This window comes from Physeter macrocephalus, chromosome 16, assembly GCF_002837175.3.
Source record: "Physeter macrocephalus isolate SW-GA chromosome 16, ASM283717v5, whole genome shotgun sequence".
NCBI lineage: Eukaryota > Metazoa > Chordata > Mammalia > Artiodactyla > Physeteridae > Physeter > Physeter macrocephalus.
The window spans coordinates 31,973,222-31,995,449 of record NC_041229.1 but is presented as its reverse complement, the minus strand read 5'-3'; the positions used below and the strand labels follow the sequence as shown (position 1 = coordinate 31,995,449).

Below are 22,228 nucleotides of genomic sequence, written 5' to 3'. Positions count from 1 at the left end.
TTACACCTAAAGCAATTAGAGAAAGAAGAACAAAGAAACCCCAAAGTTAGCAGAAGGAAAGAAATCATAAAGATCAGATCAGAAATAAATGAAAAAGAAATGAAAGAAACAATATCAAAGATCAATAAAACTAAAAGCTCGTTCTTTGAGAAGATAAACACAATTGATAAACCATTAGCTAGACTCATCAAGAAAAAAAGGGAGAAGACTCAAATCAACAGAATTAGAAATGAAAAAGGAGAAGTAACAACTGACAGTGCAGAAATACAAAGGATCATGAGAGACCACTGCAAGCAACTCTATGCCAATAAAATGGACAACCTGGAAGAGATGGACATATTCTTGGAAAAGCACAACCTTCTGACACTGAGCCAGGAAGAAATAGAAAATATAAACAGACCAGTCACAAGCACTGAAATTGAAACTGTGATTAAAAATCTTCCAACAGTCAAAAGCCCAGGACCAGACGGTTTCACAAGTAAATTCTATCAAACATTTAGAGAAGAGCTAACACCTATCCTTCTAAAATTCTTCCAAAATATAGCAGTGGGAGGAACACTCCCAAACTCACTCTATGAGGCCACCATCACCCTGATATCGAAACCAAAGATGTCATAAAAAAAAGAAAACTACAGGCCAATATCACTGAATCTACAAACAGTAAATACTAGAGAGGGTGTGGAGAAAAGGGAACCCTCTTGCACTGTTGGTGGGAATGTAAAGTGATACAGCCACTATGGAGAACAGTATGGAGGTTCCTTAAAAAGCTTAAAATAGAACTACCATATGATGCAGCAATCCCACTACTGGGAATATACCCTGAGAAACCATAATTCAAAACGAAGCATGTTCCACAGTGTTCATTGCAGCACTATTTACAATAGCCAGGACATGGAAGCTACCTAAGTGTCCATCAACAGATGAATGGATAAAGAAGATGTGGCACATATATACAGTACAATATTACTCTAAAAAGAAATGAAATTGAGTTATTTGTTGTGAGGTGGATGGACCTAGAGTCTGTCATACAGAGTGAAGTAAGTTGGAAAGAGAAAAACAGATACCATGTGCTAACACATATATATGGAATCTAAAAAAAAAATCAAAAAAAAAACAAACGGTTCTGATGAACCTGTGGGCAAGACAGGAATAAAGACTCAGATGTAGAGAATGGACTTGAGGACACAGGGAGGGGGAAGTGTAAGGGAAGTGTATGCTGGGACGAAGTGAGAGAGTGGCATTGACATACATACACTACCAAATGTAAAATAGATAGCTAGTGGGAAGCAGCTACATAGCACAGGAAGATTAGCTTGGTGCTTTGTGACCACCTAGAGGAGTGGGGTAGGGACGGTGGGAGGGAGTTGCAAGAGGGAGGGGATATGGTGATATATGTATACACAGCTGATTCACTTTGTTATACAGCAGAAACCAACACAACATTGTAAAGTAATTATACTCGCATAAAGATGGTAAAAAAAATTTTTTAAAAACGGTATAGTATTTGAATTAAAAAAAAAAAAGACTCATAGATCAATGGAACAGAATAGAGGCTCCAGAAATAAACCCACAGTATACAGTCATGAAATTTTTGACAAAGCCACCAAGAACACATAACGGGGGGAAGAACAGTCTCTTTAACAAATGGTGTTGGGAAAATTGGACTACTGTCTTACATGAAAAAGAATGAAACTGGACTCTTATCTTACGACACAAAAATCAACTCAAAATGGTTAAAGACTTAATCATAAGACCTGAGAAATAAAGTTCTAAAAAGACACATAGGGGAAATGCTCCCTGACATTTGCTTTGGCAAGAACTCTTTAGATCTGACAACAAAAGAGCAGGCAACAATAGCAAAAATAAACAAATAGGACTACGTCAAACAAAAAACTTTCCGTATGGTAAACAGTTAACAAAATGAAAAGGCAACCTACAGAATGGTAGAAAATATTTGAGTGATCTATTTGATAAGAGTATAATATCCAAAATATATAAGGAACTCTTACAGCTAAATAGAAGGGGAAAAAACAATCTGATTAAAAAATGGTCAAAGGACCTGAGTAGACATTTTCCCAGAGAAAACATACAAATGGCCAACAGGTATATGAAAAGATGCTTAACATCATTACTCATCAGGGAAAGGCAAATCAAAACCATAATAAGATCCTCACACCTGTCAGGATGGCTATTACTAAAAAGTCAAAAGTTTACAAAGTTCTCAAGGATGTGAAGAAAAGGGAACTCTTGTACATTGCTGATGGGAATGAAAATTGGTACAGCCATATGGAATTCGGTATGAAGGTTCCTCAAAAAATTAAAAGTAGAAAAACCATATGATCCAGCAATCCTGCTTCTGGATATATATCCAAAGAATATAAAATCAATATCTTGAATAGATATCTGCATTCCCATGTTCATTACAGCATTATTCAAAATAACCAAAATATGGAAACAAACTAAATGTTTATTGACAGACAAATGAATAAAGACATATATATATATATATATATATATATTTACAGAGAGAGAGAGAGAGAGAGGAATAGTATTCACTCTTAATAATGAACAAAATCTTGTCATTTGCGACAACGTGGATAAACTTTGAGGGCATTATCCTAAGTGAAATAATTCAGACACAAAAAGACAAAATCAAAATCCATGTTCCCACTTATATGTGGAACATATTATTTTTAAAAGCTGAAAGCATAGTTAGAGAGAGTAGAATGGTGATTTACTAGAGGCTGGAGAGTGGAGAAAAATGGGAGATTACAAAAAAAAAAAAAGGAAGAAAGAAAATAGATTGTTGCCAGGGACTTGGGGGAGGGAGTCATGGGAGTTATTTTCTAAAGGATACAGAAATTCAATTTTGCAAGATAAAAGGACTTCTGGAATGTTTGGTGGTTGCACTACACTATGAATGTACTTAATACCACTCAACTGTACACTTTAAAATGTTCAAGACAGTAAGTTTTATGTTATATGTATTTTACCACAGCAAAAAAATTAGTTTTTTGAAAAAGAAATTATGTGAGGATAATAAATCAGCTATAAGGAAAAATAATTATATTATTTACATTTCATATAATAATACCATATAACTAAAAAACTTATATGTGAAAAAATATTTACATGAGTTTTATTTAGTTTACTAAATAAAAACAAACCCAAGAAAATAGCAAAAAGGACAATAAAAAGGAATTTAATATTTACCAGATCTTATGTTAATAAACTTTGATGAAATAGAAGAGACCATAATGAAAAGAAAGTTTTAAATGTTTATAATAAAATAAATTCAGTAAAAAGAAAGTGGTAGAAAGAAAAACCCTATACTGAATAAGACAGCAAAGGGTTAGTTACTATATTTTGAAAAGAGGTTATATAAAATTTTGAGGAGAATAATAATGACTATAATAAGTACATAGACAATATTCATGAAATACAATTCACACATTATAAAATACTACAAGCCAAGCAAATTTGGAAAAACAGTCAATCAACTAATAAATAAAAGCAAATTAAAACTAAAATGTGGTATTATTTTTCATATACTAAATTAGCAATAAAAAGAATGATATCACCAAAAGTATATGACTGAAGTGAAATTTGTATCGTCCCTTTTTACTGATGACAGAGAAATTGGAAAAACCTTTCTGTAAAATAATTTAATAATATGGTCTAAGAATCATGAACATATATTAAGTTTTTGTGCTTTAGAATTCTCCTTCTTGGAATTTAGTCTAAAAAAAAAGTCTAAAGGAAAAAAATATGTTATGTCGGATGGTTTTCAAAACACTATGCATGGGCTTCCCTGGTGGCACAGTGGTTGGGAGTCCGCCTGCCGATGCAGGGGACACGGGTTCGTGCCCCAGTCCGGGAAGATCCCACATGCCGCGGAGAGGCTAGGCCCGTGAGCCATGGATGCTGAACCTGCGCGTCCGGAGCCTGTGCTCCGCAATGGGAGAGGCCACAACAGTGAGAGACCCGCGTACCGCAAAAAAAACAACACAAACAAAAAAAAGCACTATGCATAAGAACAAAAATTTAGAATCAACTTACAAGTGTCCAACAATAAGGAAATAATTAATCATATAATAATTAATTCTTTAATAAAAAGTTCCTCAGTAGAATTTTATGTGACTTTCAACATAACTATTATAAAAAATATATATCATACATGTGAAAAAATTGGTATAATACTAATTACATTTAGAAAGTTCAGAGTTATATACTATGATGGAAAATAATACATATATATGCATAGGTACATGAAGGTAACTAAAAGAATTATATTTTGATTTGTTAGAGTTCAGATGTATTGATACTTTTTTCTTAATTTTAATTTGATTTCTATTAATGCTGTTATGAAAATATTTGTGCAACTAATGATAATAATTTTTATAACCCTAAAACACAGAGTAGTGTTTTGTTTTTTTATTGCGGTATGCAGGCCTCTCACGGTTGTGGCCTCTCCCGTTGCGGAGCACAGGCTCCGGACGCGCAGGCTCAGCGGCCATGGCTCACGGGCCCAGCCGCTCCGCGGCATGTGGGAACTTCCTGGACCGGGGCACGAACTCGCATCCCCTGCATTGGCAGGCGGACTCAACCACTGCGCCACCAGGGAAGCCCCCAGAATAGTGTTTTTAAGCAACAAAAAGAAAAAAGAAAAATTACTTTCAAATGCTAAATTTATAATATATGCCATAAGCACTAATAAAAAAATGACAAAGGGCAGTTGAATACTATGTTATTGTTTACATAAATGTTAGAGACTTTATAAGGTGAAACATCATAAAACTCAAACAGATTAAGTAAAAATGTATGTGATACATGCAGAGCAGGTGGTATAAACTTTCAAAATTTAGAAAAATGTGTTTGGATCAAATGTAGTACTTTTTAATATTCCATGTTGATGTTTCATTTTTGTTTAAAAAATAATACACAGGCTAAATTATGTGTTCACTAGGTTCACTTAACATTGTTGTGGGATAAGAGATGATTCCTACATTTTATTGGATTGTAATATTAAAAATAAATTGAACCATGTGATTTAAAAATGCAACACATAATTTTTGGTGCTGCATTAGCCAAAGTTAAAACAATCATTTTCATTAAGAGCAGTTATATGACTATAAATATGTAAGTATTTAGGACAAAGTAGTCAGGTTCTACAGTCTAGTTTTCTTGAAGTAAATGCTTCTGCACTTTAGTAATCAGAAAATAGCTTCTTCATATAAGAACATATTTTCAAGTCAGCATACTTCTATATAAAAAATAGTTCGATTTCAAAAGTCCTAGAAATGAGTATTTAACATTTAATCAGTAAATACATTCAGTGAAAATACTAAATGAATTAAAAGGACTAACTGAATAGCATGAATTGGCACTCATTAAGCATGACAAACTTTAAAGCATTAGAGTAAACTATATTTATGGCCAATTTAGGGTGACAATAAAAAAATTTTATAAACAGTTCATCAAAAAGAAAGCCTAAAATATGTTAGATTTGATCATTTAAACTATTTTTCTTTTGGGAGCAAAACTTCTCTTATTGAAAAATGAGTAATGTTATTTAAATTGCTCTCCTGAGAAATAACATTTAGAAAAACCTGACAACATTTTCAAACCTAAGTTAAATTGCTTTTCACTACTTCCTCATATAGTCATAAGTCTGCAATTATTTTCTGTAGTTATAAATAATTTTAAAATCACCTTTTCCCCCAATATATTGTCTCTACCAATTATTGACTCAAAAAGGCTCCTAAAATCCAATTATTCACCGATAAGTCTAGAGTTTCTACATATTTTATGTGTGAGGCAATGATTGTCCTTTGCTCTAAACTATAACTCCAAGGATGTTAGAATAGCAAAGAGCCTTGGAAGACAGAAATGGTGTCTTTCTCCAGAGCACAAGGGCACTCCTGGTTATAGACCATTTCAAAAGATTTAGGTTCCCTAAGCTCAGAATTTCCCTCTTGTAATGCAACTCACTGTGAGTACAGCACCATCTCGACCTCTCATGTCTCCTTGTGGAAACTTCAGCTTGGGGAACCAATCCAAAAATGAGAATACTCTGGCCACTGCTACTGCTAGGGTAATAAACTGTCCTTTATCTCTGACCCAGGAGGTTTGTGTCTTCTACCAGTATCCATGCAGCTATGAGAGGCTATCTTGTAAGTTTGCAAGTGAAGTAAAATCTCAGACCCTTCGCAGTACTGGACATCAGTAAGATCATGCAATTTACTTACAATTTATAAAGTATTTGCAGGACTTAGTTGGTTTTGATTGCCTTTAACTAAATGAAGCCAGGGTCACTCACTGCACATTTTCCAATGTGCAGCTAGCTACCCCTTGCTGTAAGAGACAAAAGAAATAGATGATAAAGAGAAATCAACATAATTCATATTTGAAACACAAAATGACCTAAACTTGAAAAAATAATAATAAAGCCACATGAGGCAGAATTTTCCAAAATTACTTCTCTCTAAATATTTTTGTCACCTTCTCTCTTGGTGGTTTATATATCAAGAACCAAAATGGTCCAGGAAACATTTGGACGAAATAATAAAACTTTAGTCAATACATTCTGGCACAAAACAGAAGCTAAGGCAGTGAGCCAGAAACTTCAAGTTTTGCTTTTGAGACATCTTCTCTTCTTTCCATTTAGGTTTGTTTATTTGTTGCCCCAAACAAAAAGAGAGCAGTGGTCAATACTCCAACCACAAATTCTAAAAGAAATTGTCTTAGCTATCAGATTACTCAATTTTTTAAAATTCTGTCTAATTGCTTATGTGTCTCAAACTCTGCATATTTCCTCTACAATTCCTACATTATTATGTTGTATTAGTACTGAGTATTTATCTTTCCGCAATAAATGAGGATCAGGTCTAATTCTGGGTTCTAGGCAGTGCCTAGAAAAACATATGTGTAAACGTTATTGCGTGAACAAGAATTATAGTTACAAATATTGTTGGACTTTATCCAGTGTGGTTTTCTGCTTCAAGTGGCAGAAATGAAATGAAAATATAAGGACTGGGAAATCATTTTTTTTTCCCTGAAAATGGAGAAGAAACTAAGTTGTATTCAGTTAATGTGAAAAGAGAAGCTTCCTTAAAGTCTGGTTTTGCAGAAAACAGGAAGTAGGGTATTAATGGGAAGTAAGATAAGAGCTATGGGGTGGAATGTAATAAAAAAAAATGCAGTTAGTCTCTACTTTCCATGCCTGACTCAACAGCTGGTGCTCAAGACCATGAACCTGAGCTAGTCTTGACCAGTGCAATTACTCTAGCCTGTGAAGTTAAGAATTGAAACAGGCCTGGTACAGAAACCAAATTCCCCCTGAGCTTTACTCTTCCCTATAACCTATTCCACATTTGCCAACCCTAATACAGCCTTTTTTTGTTCTTATGTTTCTCCCCAACTGGACTTTGTAATCCTCTCCTTGAATCTTTTTTAGAGTTGGTATCTCATATCAAATTGGATGAATAAAAAATAATTAAGGTACTTCCCTGGTGGCGCAGTGGTTAAGAATCCGCCTGCCAATGCAGGGGACATGGGTTCGAGCCCTGGTCTGGGAAGATCCCACATGCCGCGGGGCAAATAAGCTCATGCGCCACAACTGCTGAGGCTGCACTCTAGAGTCCGCGAGCCACAACTACTGAGCCCACATGCCACAACTATTGAAGCCCGCACGCCTAGAGCCCATGCTCCGCAACAAGAGAAGCCACGGCAATGAGAAGCCCGTGTGCCGCAACGAAGAGTAGCCCCCGCTCGCAGCAACTAGAGAAAGGCCGCATGCAGCAACGAAGACCCAATGCAGCCAAAAATAAAATAAATAAATACATTAAAAAAATAATAATAATAATTAAGCTGACGCTATAGGATGAATCTAAATGTCTCACCACCAGTTGACTCCTGCTGTCTCACCCACTTGTTAGAACAGATCCTTTTGGATGCCAATGTTCACCTAAACCAAGTAATTTGGTCCCATGCCTTTGGACATTGTAATCGAGACTTCTAATCAAAACTTTAGAATCAACCTAGACCGTGTTCCTAATAGTTTCCAGCTTTCCCTTCTCAAACAGCTCTCCTGCTGAGATCTCAGCATACATTGTATCAAGTCCACTAAGAATTATAAAATATTCTATCATATATGTATCAAAAAGTTCCTTTATTGTATTCATGTCTTCTTTGGCTCCCATAGTTAGTTCTAGAAGAGTAAATACACCCATACTTCGTTCTCTCCACAGAAATTCACTTAACATTTGTCATGTTCCAAATGTGAAGCCCATAGTAAAAGGATGTACACAAAGGAAAATAATACACTTGTAAACAAGAAGTATTTTGTAAACTTCTGCTCTGTCCTGGAAGCTGTTGTAAGTGTTCATACTTCAGTGGGAGAAATGTTCATGTGAGCATTTTTCATATTTGGTTTAAATGCTACACTAGAAGTTTATAGAATGAATATGAAAATACAGAAACAGACACACTGAAGTCAGCCTGAGTTGGAGCTGAATTCACAGGGAGGTGATTTTAAAGTACATTGATAAGATGGAAAGAGGTTCTCTAAGTGAAGAGGAAGGAAGACAGTTTGTATATCAGGCAGACAGACCAGTATATGCAATGGAAAGGATGTATGAGACCATGTACTGTCATTTCAACAGGAAGAACTGAAAGTGAAAATTGTTCCTTTTTACTTCTTTTTTAAATTATTATTGAGGGGTCAGTTTCAGAGAAGCTGTACAAAAAAAGTTTTGATTTGCATATATTCATGTTTTTAAGCTTTCATTTGTATTTATTTTATGCTTAGTATATTAACTAGACACCTAAGTTTATCTGAAAGTTGAGCAACAATGGATAGTTAACCTATTAAGAGAATAAGCAACAGCCTGAGTATGCTGGAATCCTTCATGTTTCCCATGCCTGTATGACTCTAAGTATGAAGTATATATGGATTGAGTATATGGGGGTCTTCCTGGCTACAAGGAGAGAAACTGACCTCTAAGTAACCTCTGTGCCCTGGTCAATTTCAGCTGGTAGCTGCCCAGGACCAGGCAACAAGAAAGACAAGTTATTTGTCTCACTGCATCCTTTTTTGATCTCACCCAAACAGTGATGAAAAATTTAAAACCAAAATGAAATACAACCAATCAAAAAAATTACTTGTTAACTAAAAATTAAAGAAATTTATTTTAATCTCCAAACTCAGACAGATAGCAGCTGGCCCAGCTATCAGAACTGGATATTCCTTCAAGAGATCCCAGTCCTATTTCTTTACCCTAGGTGTGGGCACTAGTCCTCCGGCTCTGTCCCCTCACTGTCCTAAGTTTGTCTTGTTCTCTGTACTTCAGTCTTAAAACAGGTTACAAAGATTCTATTCCACATATTTAGTTGCTTCAGGCTGCATTAGTGTTTACTCCCTCTCGTTTCCTACTGCTTATGATTTTCAGTGCTAGCACAGTGTGACCTGATATTCACTGAGCCCTCACTGTGACAAGCCCTGTGCTAGGATGTAGAGATGCCACAGAGGACAGGAGAGTTCAGGCTTTCGAGTTCTTTCTCTGTGACTGGTATGGACGTGGAGTGTGTATTCACTAGGTGATACAACTGACTCTCTTGTTGGCGAAATCAGCTTTCTTCACCTATTCTTCAAAGCAGGATGCTTTATGCTTGGTGTCAACTGGTCATGGAACATATGGGCGGCTCCATCTTATTTCTTCCATTCCAAATACCTCTCTCTTCAAAATTGCCATATTGCATCCTACTCTTTTACCGTGCTGAAAGGGACCTTCCTTTTATTCTATTATTTTAGAAAGGCTTCCTCTTGGCTCCCCTAACTACCTTTTCCTGTCTAGGAAGTTCCTGTGTGCTCAGTGTATTTGCTCATGGTCCGAGTTTGGGAAGGGGTTGAGTTGACATTTTTTTCCTCATAGTCACCGATGTGAATCATTGGCTTTCCCCCATCCTGTATGAGTACTACTGAGCATGTGACAAGACCTAACAGCACACAAAGCTATAGATAAACATATTACATCCTTTTGGAAGAACGGGTGGTGGAAAGCTATTTTCAGATAAACATGGGAACATTATGGAATAAGGTGCAAACTTTTAATGTAAAACAGATGTCAAAGAATATTTGTGCTTACAGTGGGCTGTACCAGATTTCTATGAGAACCAGCCATTTTTTTTTCCTGTGGTTGGTTGGAGATATAAAATGTAGAAAATTTTGTATAAATAAAATTTTATTCATAAAACTTTGAGGAGCACTAGCCCAGTTATTCCCTAGAGAGTGGTTTTCCATGAAATTATCTTTATAGATTTTAACAGAGTAAATAAAACTTAATAATTGTAATGTCATGAATGTACCTTTAAGTAAAGGTGAACTGTTTTTTACCAGGGAGTTAACAGAATTTCTTGATAATTTGGAGGTATTTTTATTACAGTGATTTTTCAAGATTTATTTCTCTAAAAGCATCAATTCACTCTTTTTTTTACAGTTCTTTTTCAAAGCAACATCTAGCCATCTTGTGGAAAAGTAACATCTGTAAGTCCAAGTTGAGAAATAAAAATTAAAACCTATATGCCACCAAGATATAATAACATTCTTTATTTTTTGATCAATAGAGTGGTAGGTTTCATTATAGTGGTATATTAGCAAGCAAAATTTATTCAACCTCTAATTAAGGTTTCATGGAAATGGACCTTTTATTCATTCTAAATCTTTAAAAGTTGTCAGTCTGGGAGTTAGATCTGATCTATAGTCCTTTTGGACCATTTGATGTTTTAAAAACCAGGACATTTCACATATAAAATCTTACTTCTGCCTTCTCTTTAAAGGGGATCTAGGAACACAGACCTCTAGTGCCTCATGGTAGGAATTGACCAGGGCTAAGTGGAGACTGCCATTTTTACATAGGGTATCTTCTCAAGGTTGCTACATCCCCAACACCCCCAGCCTTTATTTCAGACTTGCTTTATTTCTTTTCATGACTTGTCTAGACATTTGAGTTGGCAAGATTGATTCATTCAACCAGCCTTCCATGCCTCAGATATTTTTAGATATTGTATATGACACACTGTTCTGCAACTAGCAAGTAATAACTAAGCCCTAGCCCCTGCCCTTGAATACCCGAAAGTCCCATACAGCAGATGCAGGAATGAATCACTGAACTATGGTGTTGTAAAAGGAATGAAAGAGATCTGCTCAGAACATGCCAAAAGCTCTGAGGTGAAGCAACTCCAGCCTGGAGTGGAGAGGAGGGTTCAGGGAAGGAGCCTCTGAAGGGGTGTGCCTGATAAGAAAGGAGACAAGGGTAATTTAGGCAGAGTGGATAGTCTAAAGAAAGGCACAGCAGTCAAAAGTATCAGTACATTTATTGTGAGAGCACAAAATTTGGGAAGAAGGTGAGGAGAGATGATGTTGGAGAAGGAAGGAGGAAGTCAGTCTGTAGAAGCCAGTATATCGAGTTGTCCCATAGTAAGGCCTCAGATTGCATTTGATTGGCGTCAACAAACTAATCCACATAAGGGAACGTTACAGTTTACACCCACGTCGTATAGCATGAACATTTTTGTTAGCTATGTTAGATTTAAAATCTTTCTAAAATGAATTGCATACATCTCCCCTTTCTTAAATTATGTTCAGAATGCTCAATTTAAGTTTCTTTTGATGACTCAAAGATAGCATTATAAATGTCAACGATTAAACCATGCTGCCAATAAAATATCAATGCTATAAGTGGGACTTTTCCTCCTACACTAATAATATTCTATTTGAGTAACTCATCTTTTTTGATATGAACCTGTTAGGCAAATTGAAAGTAATTGACAGAAAAGTAAGAAGTCTCAAGTGCTGTCTCCCCCTTCTCATTTGTTGTTTCTGATACACCATAGGCTAAAAGTAAAGGATCAAACTCACTACAAATACATGCAATATGTCTTTCATTTAGGTTCGGATGAGCACTCATAAATGCATGAGCTTCATGTTAACTCTTTTGCTTACTCAGAACCACCACCCCCCTTTTTTTCTTTTAACTTTCATGCAGACTCTTGAGTACATTCGAGATCAGTGGCTCTCATCCCTTTATCCTTCCACTCTACATCTGAGCTGGTGGATATCAAAAGGGAGAGAAGCTTCCTTGGACTGGATATAGATGGTACAGGCTGGGTTATACACAAGCCTCACTCCTCTCTCTCTTCCACTCAGGAAAACATATGAAAAGGAATGTCAATACCAGAGGATTCTAGGGATTACCTTAAGTCCCCTAAAATTTAATTTTTTAAAAAAGCAAATTCCTTTGAGATGTTGGTCCTTTAACTCTCGCTATTAATGAGTTGCCTGGGGCACACCTCACAAATGTCTAAGATATACCATAACATCAGAAAAAGATGGCCTCAGTTGCCAAGATGAGTGAAGTGAACCTGTGGTGAAATAAACATTTTGAGATAACTAAAATTCCAAATCTGCTTGGACTATGAGTGGTTCCTAATTCTGACTTCTCTTTCTCCTCTAACCCTCCTGAAAATGGATAGGTCAGGTCATAGAAGAGGAAGAAAAGTAAGAAATTAAAATATAAAGAACTGAAAAAGGAAAAGGTACAAAGAGGAAGGGAAGAAACCAGAGGAAATCACCCAATTTCAAGGGACGTTAGGATGTGAATGAGCCGTCATATATTTAGTAATCATTTTGGGGCACTCCCTAAGTTCAAGAAGCTATGACTTCATCCTGAGTCCCAAAATGTTGCCAGGGCAAATCCCTTTGCAAATCATGTGTTTTAAAATTCTTTCTCTATTCTCTTTCCTTTTTACTCCTTTCATGAAAATGCTTCTTTCTGTACAACCTGAAATTTTAGAATAAGTGGCTTAAATTTTGTCCCAGATATTCCTACCAAAAATCCTAGTTTGCATAATAAAATAAAGCAATTCATACCCGTATGTAGGTAGCTACCTACTATTTTGAGTTGAAATGTAGTAAGAAATGTGCCTTGTCCTTGTTTTTGACTCTTTGGATTATGATATTGGAAGTGGGTATTAAAAATATCTTACTAGAGGGTACAGAGTAAGGATTTAGAATATAGACTCTGGAGTCAGACTGCTTGGGTTTGAATCCCAGGTCTGACAATTACCTATGTGTGACTTTGGGAAAGTTACTTTAGACGTGTCGGCTTATATTTCCTAATCTATACAGGGATAACAGTGGGTGGAGGTGTGGTCTCTGGGAAAGGTAAATTTGGTGCAGTTGGAGCCTGCAGGGTACGCTGTGTGACCACGGGTGTGGAGGGGGGAGTAGGTGTGGGTCCTGAAGGAGAGGCAAGGAGAGGATGGGCTGGGATGTGCTGAGCATCTGAGGTGGCTCAGAGGAAAAATAAAAATAGGCTGTGCCTTCTGGGTATTTATGATAAAAGACTCCACTTGAGTGGTTGTGAAAAGGTCACATCGACAATAACTTCATAAAAAAATCTATGTAAACAAAAACACCACCTTTTTGTGTACACATTCAGTTTTATGACAACAAAACAACTTGTAAAACTTGCTTGAACCTGAGATTATCTTTCCAATGAAACAAAAAGAAAATTTAAAAATAAATAGGGGGGCTTCCCTGGTGGCGCAGTGGTTGGGAGTCCGCCTGCCGATACAGGGGACGGGGGTTCGTGCCCCGGTCCGGGGAGATCCCACATGCCGCGGAGCGGCTAGGCCCGTGAGCCATGGACGCTGAGCCTGCGCGTCCGGAGCCCGTGCCCCGCAACGGGAGAGGCCACAACAGTGAGAGGCCCGCGTACCGCAAAAAAATAAATAAGTAAATAAATAGGAACAAAATTAAAGAAGGTCAATTCCAAATAAGATCCTACATGTTCTGTTGATTCTTCCACTGAGTGGCACGGTTCAAGTCATCATTACGAGAGAATTTTATTTTAAACGTGTCATCTTAAACTGCAAGGATGTCCATTAAACCCTACCTCATAGGGTTATAGTGAGGTTTAAATGAACTAAGAGGTGTAAAATGCTTAAGACAATGCCTCTCACATAGCATGTTTTTTATTAAAGTGTCCTCAGCCAGGAATCTGGAAAACTAACCTGTGTAAAGGTGTTGGAAGAGCACTGTCCAATATGGTAGCCTCTAGCCACATGTAGCAATTTAAGTTTTAATTCAAATGAACTAAAATTAAATAAAGCTAAAAATTCAGTTTCTCAGTTGCACTAATCACATTTTAAGACCTCAATACCAGTGGCTGACATATTGGACAGGGCAGATATAGAACTCTTCCACCACTGCAGAAAGTTCTATTCCACAGTACTGTGTTAGAAACTGATAATAATAATAATAATAATAATAGTAGTACAACAGAGATTGGAATGGAATAAGGGAATGGAATGGAATAAGGACAAGAACGTGTTGAGTCAAGAAGTCGTTAAACATGGAGTGAGGGTTTCATCTGGACCAGATGCTGTATGTAATGCAGAGGATACTGCGATGCCTCTGTTTGTCCCCATGTGCCTACAAGGGGTGCTGATGTATCAGGAAAATTAATTGTAAGGAGAATGGAAGGGTAATTAGACTTTCGATAGGAAAACATTACAGAATTTTAAAGCTGATAATTGGTTATCTCCGTAACTAAAATCTCAACTCCATAGCCAGCATCATGTGTGTCTCGTTCACCTTTTTAAATTTCTTGTTCCTAGTACACAGTTCACTTCATAACAGGTGTTCATCACACATTTGTTGAATTAATGAATTTTAAAAGTCAAATATGAATGGAGGGAGGTTGGTGAAGATGAGATATATGGAAATGAAGCTGGAGGGAGGAGGAGAGATAAGGACAGGATGGGAGGAGAGACAGGTTCTGGAATAACTGAGTAAGCGAAGCAGAGCCTAGGAGGAGGTGAGCGTGGAGAGGATGGAGAGCGAAGGTGAGAGCAGATCAGGCCTCTTCACGCTTTTGCCTAGGGATGCCCTGCTAGGTTCATATTAAGTATTTACCTACTTTACTCCACTTTCTACTTGTACATTTAGAGTAAGGAAAAGGTGGCCTGGCCTGAGAAAAGAGGGCAAACATATACTGTTTACTGAATGGAGCTATAGAAATGGAGAATGTCTATCCAGGCACACACTGCCAGGGTCCAAGGAACTCCCCTGCACCCTACACCCCCATCAGTAATCTAATGTGAGGGAAATTGAGTGGTTCTGCTCTGCTAATACCCTCTGATGTTAATTTGTTTTCAAACTTGGCAGGCCTACAGGCAGCCTACAATTTCTTCTCAGTAATGTTGCATAATTGTTCAATATTAGAAACAATGTTTCAAACATTCCTGTACGTATATTCTGGGGCACATGGGTAAATTTTCTCTTGTGTAGTAGCTCTCAAAATATAGCATGTATTAGAATCACCTGCAGAGCTTGTTAAAACACAGGCTACTGCACTTATAAGTAGAATCAAAAACAAAAACAAAAACAAAAACCAAACTCGTAGCAACAGAGAACAGACGGGTGGTTGCCACTGGAGAGGGGTGAGGGGTGGGCAAATGGGTGAAGTGGATCAAAAGGTACCAACTTCCAGTTCTAAAATAAATAGGTCCTGAGGATGTGATATGCAGCACGGTGACTATAGTCAATAATACTGTATTATATATTTGAAAGTTACTAAAAAAAATAGATTTTTAAGAAAAAAAGATTTGTAACTGTGGTGATGGATGTTAACTAGACTTACTGTGATCCTTTTGTAATATATATACGTATCAAATCATGTTGTACACTTGAAGCTAATATATTATATGTCAATTATAACAATAAATAAATATTTTAAAAAATAAAAGCTTGAGAAACACTAGGGTTTAAATTTTGCAACTCAACGTAAATTAATAAAATTAAAACATTAACTACTGTAAACAATTTTCCACACATCAAAACTCCTTTCAGGCTTTAGTAAATTTCAGTTGACACATTATTCAATTGTTTATTCGAAACATATTGATTGATTGTCTACTATGAGAGAGGTGCCATTCTAGGCACTAGGAATATAGTAGAAAGGGTCTCCAAGTCCCTCATTCACTGAGATTATACACTAGTGAAGATACAAGGGGAAAAAAGTCAAACAGCATGAGTTCAGATAATGGAGAGACAAATACTGGTCAATCAGAGACTTCTCTCTTGACTCTAACCCAATATTTCTCACAGCAAAGGATACTGTCCCCTTTCTCACTGTCCAGGAATAGAAGCAGTGGCTATTTCCCTTCTTCCATAGCAAAGACACCACCAAGTTCTCAATTCCTACTTGACTCCAATTCCTGACCCAGCCTACGGCTCCTTTCATAATCGGTCAATGAATCCACAAATGTTTATTGAGCATCTACTATTTCCTAGGATGAGGCTCTTGTCCGGGCAGAAAAGGGAAGAGAAAAGTAAGAAACCAGAGAACATTAATAAACAAAGCAGCCTAATATTGATGTGCAAGTCTTTACTCAACACCTCCCACATAACTAAGTACTGAAGGGTGAGAGGAACACAGTGGGGAGGAAGCCACAATTCTTTCCTTCACATAGGACAAATCTTCTGGCAAGGCAAGTCAAGGCAATACTTCATTCAATCAAAGACACCCATTTCATTTACATTTTAAGATCTTTAAAATTGGACTTTATCTTACAATGGTGATGCTTTCAACTGGATGAAATCATAACAATAGCACAAAATAGCATCATGCCCTGAGAGCTGTGTAGAGTCTATGGCAATTAGAACAATGGTCCAAAGTCAGGCTGCACATTAAAAAAATAAAAATTAAAAACCACAAGGGCTACTGGACTCCACCCTCAGTTTCTGATTCAGTCAGTCTGGAGTAAGGCCTGATGATCTGGATTCCTAACAAGTTGCAGGGTGATGCTGGGCATGCACTTTGAGAAGCTCTGATCTAGGGCTTGTGTCTTTAAACTGGAGCACTCCTACCCATGGAGCATACAACTCTGCAAAAGGTGCAAGGACAGAAATAGTTTTACTGAAATCTATTTTCAAATCCTCCATATCTATTTGTACTCTTTTCTAAAATTCCCTTAGATTTCCCTGAGAATATTCTTGTAGTCAATTAGTCATATTGATTCATCTTTCCCACCGCTCATTCCACAATCTCCCCTCTCCCACTTTGCAAAGGAAAAGCACAACTCTCACTCATTCTTGGCATTGCCCTAAGGTGTAAAGTCTTCTTGAACATTAAATAAATGCCCCAAAGTTCAAACTAAGCCTCTTTTAATTAGGGCACCAAAAGTGTCCCCATTCATCTTTTTAGGAGATGCATTTCTAGCCATTAGTAAACAAAAAATAAACTGTAATAGTACTGATCAAAATATATGAAGTTTTGATCAAAAAAAAATCTGAAAACTGGAGCCAAGATGTCTAGAATCCAATCCTGAACCCACGACTTAACTAGCTGTGAAATTTTGAGAAAGTTACTTAATCTCTTAATCTCTCTGTGCCTCAAATTCCTCATCTGTAAAGTGCAGATGATAAGTTCCTTTTATGATTACTGTAAGCATTAAATGATATACATAAAAGCTGTAAATTAAATTATATATGTTAATACATGTAAAAAATGTTTAGAATTGTACCTGGCACATAGGAAATGCTGTCTGTGTTAGCTATTATTGTTGTTGTTGTAATTACTAATTGTAATAATAACTCAGAATAATTTTTTTAATTTAAAATTTTTGCATAGATTTTCTTTTGTTTCAGGAAACTTTTATAGGATCATCAATAAAAAGCCTTCAAAAAATATGTTGTGACATGATGGTTAAGTTATGTAAAAGTATGATTTCAAGTAAAAGGAAGTAAAAATTTTTAATTAAAGAATGTATATATTTTTAAATTAATGGTGATGAGAACGTATATATTTTTAAAATAATGGTGATGAAAATACAATTTTAAAAGTAATGGATCCATTTTATTTATAAACATTAATTTCACAATATACTGGCAATTACATTCTTTGCAACTATTTAAACTTATGATGAAAACTTTCAGATGTTAACATTCTTTTAGGGTAACCAACACGAACAACATTAAGACCACTGCTTTAGGTATATGCCAAGGAGTGAAATTGTTGGGTTATATGGTATTCTCATCTTCCCCTTTACTAAGTTTTGCCAAATTCTTTTTCTAACAAGGTTGTTTCCCTTTGATGTATACTCCTACACGCTGGGTATAGGGTTTCATTGATCTACATCATCATAGGTACTTAATATTATCGAGCTCATTTATTTTTTGCCAATTTAGTGGATGTCAAATGGTATCTCTTTGTGATTGTTTTGGCATTTTCCAGATTATTAATATGACTAAGGATGATTATTGGTCATTTGTGTTTCTGCTGCTGTGAGAAAGCTGTGTGTGTCTTTGCCCATTTTTCAGAGAATTTATATATTGTCAAGTATTTTATATGCTGTCAGTATCTTTTTCCAGTCTGTAATCTTGTCTTCCTTTTCTATTTATGGTATCTTTTGGTAAGCAGAGTTTCTTAATTTTTATAGATTAAATTTATTAATTTTATGAGTTATGTTTTGTGATTGTTTTGTGTGCCATAAGAATCTTTTTCTACCCCAAGTCATTAAAATTTTTAGACAAAAACAAAGACAGATGTTTTCTTTCTAAAAATTCATCTGTAGTGGATTTTTGTTGTAGGACGTGATGTAGAGATCCAACTTCTGCTTTTTTACCCCCATATGGATATCTAATTTCTCTATCACTATTTAATGAAAAATCAGCTTTCTCCTCATTGATCTGCCCCACCACCTCTTTCATATAAATTTAATTCAATCAATTAGTCTATTATCACAGGAATGTCATACCAGCTTAATTATTAAAACCTTAATATGTATTCTGATATTTGATAAGTCCCTCCAGATGATTCTTCTTCAGGACATTGGCTATAATTTGGTTCTTTGCACATATATATAAATATTAGAATCAACTTGTCAATCTTCTGGAAAGAAAAAATCTTGCAATTTTCATTGAAATTATAGTTAATTTATAGATTAATTTGGGAAAAAAGCTGACATCATTAAAATATCAAGTTTTAATATGTGTGAAGATGGTTTAGTATATTTGCATTTACATGAACAACCTTTTATCTTTCAGTATAATTTTAAATTTTATTCCATTAAAGCATACACATTTTTGGCTAGATTTATGACCGAAGTCTTAAGTATTGTTTTTTCAGTGAATAGTAATTTTTGTAATTTCTAACAGCCCATTGCTAATATAAATGAATGTAGTTGATTTTATATGTTGATCTAGAACAATGTGTTAAACTCTCTTATTATTTGTAATATGTGTCTGCAGAATTTGGGGGCTTTACTATGCAGGCAATCTTATGCTAATAATGGCAGGGGTTTTTTGTTGTTATTTCAGCTTTATTGTGGTATAACTGACATATAAAATTATAAGATATTTAAAGTGTACACCATGATGATTTGATATACATATGTATTGTGAAGGGATTCCCCTCATCTAGTTAATTAACATATCCATCACATCACATATTTACATATTTATCTTTACTTTTTCTTGATAAGAATATTTAAATTCTATTCTCTTAGCAAATTTCAATTATACAATACAATGTTATCAACTATAGTCACCATGTTACACTGGATTCTCAGACTCAGACTTTTTTCATCTTATAGCTGAAAGTTTGTACCCTTTTACCAACCTCTCCCTATTTCCCCACCCCCTATCCTGTGGCAACCTCTTTTCTACTGTTTCTATAATTTTGATTTTTTTTTTTTAGAGTCCACATATAAGTGATACCAGTACAATATTTGTCTTTCCCTGGCTTATTTTACTTAGCATAGTGCCCTCAAGGTCCATCCTCTTGTTGCAAATGACAGGATTTCTTTCTTTCTCATGCCAAATAATATTCCATTAAACATATACACCACATCTTCATTATCCATTCATTCACTGATGAACACCTAGGTTGATTTAGCTATTATAAATAATGCTACAATACTTCTATAATAATGGCAGTTTTATTTCTTCCTTTATAAACCTATCATTTTTACTTCTTTCTCTTTTCTTCTGTGCTTATTAAGGTTCCAGGACACACTATAGAAGCAGTGATGTGGTTATCAATGCCTTGCTCTTGAATTTTAAAAGAAATGTCAGAATATTTTCATGTAGATGTGGGGATATTCCTATTTTATTGAGCTTTACTGTGAATTAATACCGAAATTCATCAAATGCTTTTTCACTTATCATTGAGATGATCATATACCTTATCTTTTTTCCTTCAATTTATTGATCTGATGAATTAAATAGATTATTTACTTAGAATTAAACTGCTGGGTTTGGTTTACTAATATTTTGTTTAGAAAGTTTTACATTTATGCTGATGAATAAAATTGTCTTATAACTTTCTTTCCTTATACTCGTTTTGGACTGTGTATCATGGTTACAGTGGTTTCCCTATAAGAGTTTGTGTGAGATTGAAGATATCTATCCTTAGGAAATTTGTTTTATTTATAAAACTCTCTGAGCATGTCTTTTCTTTATGAGAAGATTTTTATATAATCTTCTTGAGTCAATTTTGATATGTTCTATTATTCTAAAAATTGAACATTGTGCCTTAAATTTTCAAATTGTTGGCATAAATTTGGCCTATTATCATACCTTTTCAACCTCTGATAACTGTTATTATGTTCTATCATTCCATATTATCACTTTTTTCAGTCTTTCAGTTACCTGCGAATATATCTATTTTTCATGATTAATATTGTTTATCTGTGACTTCTCTTTTCTGGATAAGTCTCACTAGCCTTTTATACTTTTTTGAAAATAATAAACTTCAGGATTTGTTGATCTCCACTATTTTATTGTTTTTAAATTTTATTCCATGTCCTTATTTTTCAGGTATCTCTCATGTTCAAATGAAAAATAACTAGGTTAATTTTATTCATTAGCTAAGTGTTCAATTTATGAAAAGAGAGAGCACAGAAGAGAATAAACACACACACAAAATAACATTATCAAAATAAAAATATTTGCTAGCTTTTGTTTCCTCTAATTTAAGCATTTAAGGTTAAGTACCAATCCTACTGCCACTACTACAATTTGCTATTTTCATTGTAATTTATTTCAAAGTATTTTAAAATTTCTATTATGATTTCTTCTTTGCTCCATGAAATGTGCGTGTATGAGTGTGTATATATATATATATATATATTTATATTTATATATATACATTTTTAAGTTGATGGGAACAGTTTATTTTTGTTACTCATCTCTAATTCAAAGGTATCATGATCAGATAGTCTTTCTATGAGATATATATTCTTTAGTAACATTTATATGTGTTAGACCATAAAGTTATCTCAACAAATTTTAATGTTTCACATGTGCTTGAGAAAAAGTGGATATTATTTAAACAGCCAGGTTCCATATATGTCCAATAAATAATGTTTGATAATTTTACTTTCAAGTTTCCCTTACTTAAATTTTTTAATTTGCTCAACCTATAAAAAATTGAGATTTCCCACTATGATGACAGATTTGTCACTGTTGTTCTTACAGTTCCTTTGATCTTCACTTTTATATTTTTAAGACTACATTATGATGGGTATGCAAATTTTTAACTTCAATACCCACAAGATGAATTATACCTTTTATTATTTTGTTGTTGCCTCTATTTCCCTACTAATGATTTTTGTTTTAAAACATTTATTTCATTTGATATTATTATACCTACCAATATTTCTCCTTGTGTTTGCCAGATACATCTTTGTTCCTGTCTTGATTCCCAGTCTTCCATGTCCTTATTTTTCAGGTTTGTCTCATATGTAAATGAAAAATAACTAGATTAAGAAAAGTCTATTCTCTAAATCTCTGGGAATATTTCCTGGTGAATTTAGTCAGTTTATATTTATTATCTTAACTGATACATATGAACTTGTTTCTACCATCTTACTTTTGCTTTGAATTTATCCTATATTTTTTTTCTAGGTGGCTTTTTTCTTGCTTGCTTTTTTTTCCAGTTCTCTGTCCATTCATTTTCCTATTTCTTTTTATTTTCCCTCTCCGATTTGTACAGTTATATACTCTATTTCTATTCTTCTTTTTTAATTTTTTTTTATTTTTTATTTTTTGGCACTTCACTTTTATTTATTTATTTTTTTTAACATCTTTATTGGGGTATAACTGTTTTACAATAGTGTGTTAGTTTCTCCTTTACAACAAAGTGAATCAGTTATACATATA

General features: G+C 34.9%; 1 protein-coding gene across 3 annotated transcripts in view; it reads right to left on the bottom strand.

Annotated features, from left to right (window-relative positions):
- The window catches only part of TRPC6 (transient receptor potential cation channel subfamily C member 6), a 134,713-nt gene that overhangs the window by 91,431 nt on the left and 21,054 nt on the right, over nt 1-22,228 (bottom strand). Inside the window, exon 1 of one of the 3 annotated variants that reach the window (XM_024115322.2) lies at nt 6,249-6,267. The exons of the other annotated variants lie outside the window; for them this stretch is intronic. The gene's annotated coding sequence lies outside the window, so the exon portion shown is untranslated. Of the gene's footprint in view, nt 1-6,248; nt 6,268-22,228 lie in introns of those variants that run through there. 3 annotated transcript variants of the gene reach the window in all.